The sequence below is a fragment of the Oncorhynchus mykiss genome, chromosome 11 (genome assembly GCF_057628025.1).
Source record: "Oncorhynchus mykiss isolate SJ-2025 chromosome 11, ASM5762802v1, whole genome shotgun sequence".
Lineage (NCBI taxonomy): Eukaryota > Metazoa > Chordata > Actinopteri > Salmoniformes > Salmonidae > Oncorhynchus > Oncorhynchus mykiss.
The window spans coordinates 21125001-21130000 of NC_143032.1; the positions used below are offsets into that span (position 1 = coordinate 21125001).

Below are 5000 nucleotides of genomic sequence, written 5' to 3' on the forward strand. Positions count from 1 at the left end.
GCTGCATTTCCTCTCTCTCCTCTGCTATCCCATCTTTCCCCCTCTGACCACTCTCAACACTGCCCTCCCTAACCCTCTCTCTCTTCCCTCTCTCCTCTCCTCTCTCCTATACTGTACTCCTACAGCACTTGACCACCAGACCCCTGATATACCCGGCCATCAATTATTTGTCCCAAGCTAAATAACAAGATATTGTACATAGAGCAGATTTCAGGACCATAGAGTTCTGTCTCTATTCTTTTTTCCCAATAAAAAATGGAGCATTGTGGTAACTGTGACAACCGCAATCTGTACTGTACTTCTAAAGCACATCCAGTACAGATCTGGGATCAGGCCATAAAGCATTTTTTTCTCGGATAGATTTGATCAACAAGCAGAACACAGGGGGATCAACTGACATTCTTAACACCAGAAAATCAATAGCTTATTATCCCAATAGGGTGATATAATTAAATGGTGGGAAGCCTGGGTGTAGAAAACAATTAACAGGATTGATCTCTAAGGAAATTGTGTGAATGCATCCGAAAATAATTATCTCGGAGCAACAGTGACAATCTTTTAATCAAACCCATACAAGTCGATAATATCTCCACTCTCTTAATCAGTTACACACACCTTATCTCTCTCCGAGGCACACATGCACACACAAACAGGAACAGGAACAGGAAGATGAACATGAACACACACAAACACATACACCACATACGCTGCCGTGTGCACAAGTCTCGAAAAGCTCAACTCTGGCACTCTTGGCAGTGGTGAGGGAAGAGGAGGGGTGTTATTGAATTGTTTAATTAACCACTAAGTGGAGGCTGATGGTTTCATGAATCAAATTCTCACTCCCTCACACACCAAACAGAAAGACAGTTGTTGGTGAATACCAATGTCTTCCTCTAAAGATGGAGAAAGCTCTGTTTACAATGGAAAGTAAGATTCCAGACTGTAGAATGTGGATGAGAGTTACTGAGCTATGAAATGAGAGTCAGACTGAGTTGTTTATCTGTGTGTTGTCTACTTCTCCCTGGTCTCTTCCCAAAGGAGCTCCAGGACATGGCACTGTGGTCACTGATGTGTATAGAGATGCATGTGGAAGTGTGTGTGTGTGTACACTCTTAAAAACAAAAGTGCAAATTGGAACCAAATAAGGTTATTGAGAGTGATGCCATAGGGGAACCCTTTTAGAGTCTCTGAAGAACCATAAATGGGATGGTTCTTTGAAAAAAACATTTGGGGATTTTTATTTGCATAGTTCCCAGGATGCCTTTCGAGTTAATTTTCAAGGTACTTGTACCACTCATGACGTTTTGCTAGTGACAGAGACATGGTTGTTGATTTCATTCATTAAAATTTAATTCTTAAAGACAATACAGCCTAGTTTTACCCTAATACAGTGGCCTGAAACTCATAGTTTACAGAACACACAAGGCATGCAAGTCACACTATGCTGGCATGCAAGTCGCACTATGCTGGCATGCAAGTCGCACTATGCTGGCATGCAAGTCGCACTATGCTGGCATGCAAGTCGCACTATGCTGGCATGCAAGTCACACTATGCTGGCATGCAAGTCACACTATGCTGGCATGCAAGTCGCACTATGCTGGCATGCAAGTCGCACTATGCTGGCATGCAAGTCACACTATTCTGGCATGCAAGTCCCACTATGCTGCCATGCAAGTCACACTATGCTGCCATGCAAGTCACACTATGCTGGCATGCAAGTCACACTTGCCAGATTAGGGATATACACCATTTAGAATTGTATTCACCCGCAACCTGCATTTGGAATGATTTTGGGTGCAATAAGTCCAAGTAACAGACTGGAACAGTTTAGAAAAATGTATGTTATTTATATTTGAGTAGCATAAGTTTAATTAATCAATAAACATACATGCAAAAACATTGATATTGAAAGAAACAATTCTGAAAATCCACCTGCAAAAGAGTATGCTGGGGAATATGATAGTGATGGCCATGGTTTTGGTTCAACTCTAGTTATTAACACCAACTCTGGGGTTCTTTTACACCACTGATTAACTCTTGAATCAACCCTAGAAATGTTACACTGAAAACTCAACACTAGTTAACACTGGACAATTTGCTGTGTGCTATGAAAGGGACATATTTGCAGGCTTCAATAGACATTTCAAGAACCTTTAAGAATTCTGAAGAACCGTAGATGCCACATCAAAAACCCCACACTTAACTCAAAGTTTTTTTTTATGCGGCAACAGTTCTCCAAGGAACCTTAAGAGCTGAGGAAGACCCACTTAAGAACCTTTTTTCAGTGTACAACTGGGCAGTTTATCTGAGAGGGAAATGGGTAAAGGGTCTGTTCCCTAGACTGACCTTGCCTGAGGTTGTGGCCTTGTTCATCCGCACACACACACACACACACACACACACACACACACACACACACACACACACACACACACACTGATAAATCTCTGTACTTAAGAGCCTCTCTTGGTCCATTTCCTCCCTTGCTGAGCCTGTGTCCTCTGAGTGTGTCTGAAGTCTAAACTCACACACTGTAAGAGCTGCCGAGTGGAAAATCACATAAACAAACACTTTATCCGAGAGGCAGCCTGGACAACACACAGGGAAAGAGAAGAAGAGGGAGCGTGAGGAAAATGAGAGGCAGGGGAGAGGTAAGAGAGAGAGAAAGAGAGAGAGAGAGAGAGAGAGAGAGAGAGAGAGAGAGAGAGAGAGAGCAAGAGAGAGGGTGGAAGAGATAAGAGAGCTAGACATCAGTAAAAAAAAACTAGCAGTGTGAAGGAGCAAGAGGGAGTGAGAGAGAAAAGAGGCTGACACTGGCACAGTACCACAGAGAGAGCACAGGAAGTGAAGGACACTGGGAGGGCAGCTTCCTGCATGGGGTGGACATGGGAGAGAAATAGAGAAAGTGTGTGCGTGCGTGCCTTAAGGCTGGCCGACATGGCCAAAATATCATATCATGATATTTGTGAAGGTATGACTGTATTTGACAGTATTTTATTATTATTTTTTTAATAAAAGTTGCAGATATGCTTCATAAGTAGTGCGTGACTTTAGCGTTGTAACAAATACCTTCTAAGTGGTTTTAATGGGGCTTTCTCTCTTTTAATTGTTTTATACTGTTCAATCAAAAAAACAATCAGCCTACATGTACGTAGTAATTACTACATTTGTTTTGTCTTTGTATGTCTCTATTTTGTGAAAAATGTACCGTTTTCTTTATCAGAATAGTTACTCTCCTCTATAACTACGTTTCCATCCAGTAGCGACAGATTTTTATGCAATTATTCTAAAATCTGCATAAAAACAATATGCCCACTTTCCCACCAGAGATGCGCTTCCATCAAATGGACTTGTTTCTGATGAAAGGCTGTACGTGATGACGTAGCTGCACATCAAAATACCTTTGTGGTTCAATTCCCATGTACTGCATAAAAAGTGAAATGGGTTTCCATGGCAAATTTCTACTCTACTGAGTGGTTTCCCACAGACAATGTTGGGTTATATAGCGAGTGTGCCCACGTTGGTATTGACAAGTGCGCTCTAGCCAACAGCTTGCAGATACAGTGCGGGTATAGCCTACATCAGTGGTTCCCAATGTTTATCGGTTACTGTCCCACCAACTGAATTCTGCTCTGCTCGGAGTACCCTTCAAGTACCCCCTGCGGATAGGCCAAGTCCCCCCAGAGTCCTAGTAACACTTGCATACATTATGAGATTTTTATAGACAAAAGAGCAAGATCATTTTTTATTTGTCACCAGAATAAGACTGTCACGTTGGTATAAAGGGTTCGGGAGACAGGCGCAGGAATGCGTAATAGGGGTTTAATTTACACCCAAATTATGGCGCGCCATGTAAAGGCATGGGGACGAAGACCAAACAAACACTATGCAAAACACAGGGTTGAAACCCAAACAAAAGAGCGAGGAGTACCTCGAATAAATACACATGTGCACAATGATTAACACACGCGACGAGACCCGTAATCATCTGCACAATCCACAAAGGCACGAAAGCCAAAACACACAGCACAGGTTCTCACACGCACCAACGGACATAGTAACAATAATCGACAGGACAATGGTAAACCAAGGGCACACTTATACAATAACTAATCAGTGGGAATACGGGACAGGTGTGCGTAATGAAAGCTCCGGAGGGATCCGTGACAGAGACCCTCAGTATTTATTGGAAAGGACCCAAATCGTAGTTGGTGGACCACACAACATCGCGTGACTCCAAGTTTACTTCCATATGATTGGTTATCAATCAATATTTATCAATCAATATTTACACATTAGCGTTTACACCAACATTTCTAGCATAATTCACTTTACAGACACAAAATGATCCCAGCTTGTCTAGCATATTTAGTTTCAGCACTCAGTTATTACATTTAATAAACCAAACATTGATATACTGTTACAGTGGGGCAAAAAAGTATTTAGTCAGCCACCAGTTCTCCCACTTAAAAAGATAATTCTCATCATAGGTACACTTCAACTATGAGAGACAAAATGAGAAAGAAAAAAAATCCAGAAAATCACATTGTAGGATTTTTTAATGAATTTATTTGCAAATTATGGTGGAAAATAAGTATTTGGTCACCTACAAACAAGCAAGATTTCTGGCTCTCACAGACCTGTAACTTCTTCTTTAAGAGGCTCCTCTGTCCTCCACTAATTGCCTGTATTAATGGCACCTGTTTGAACTTGTTATCAGTATAAAAGACAACAGTCACACTCCAAACTCCACTATGGCCAAGACCAAAGAGCTGTCAAAGGACATCAGAAACAAAATTGTAGACCTGGACCAGGCTGGGAAGACTGAATCTGCAATAGGTAAGCAGCTTGGTTTGAAGAAATCAACTGTGGGAGCAATTATTAGGAAATAAAAGACATACAAGACCACTGATAATCTCCCTCGATCTGGGGCTCCATGCAAGATCTCACCCCGTGGGGTCAAAATGATCACAAGAACGGTGAGCAAAAATCCCAGAAC

The 5000-nt window shown here is 41.8% G+C and overlaps 1 protein-coding gene across 1 annotated transcript in view; it reads right to left on the reverse strand.

The window, feature by feature from the left end:
- Positions 1-5000, reverse strand: part of dok6 (docking protein 6) — an 83389-nt gene that overhangs the window by 46857 nt on the left and 31532 nt on the right. The gene's annotated exons all lie outside the window — the stretch shown is intronic.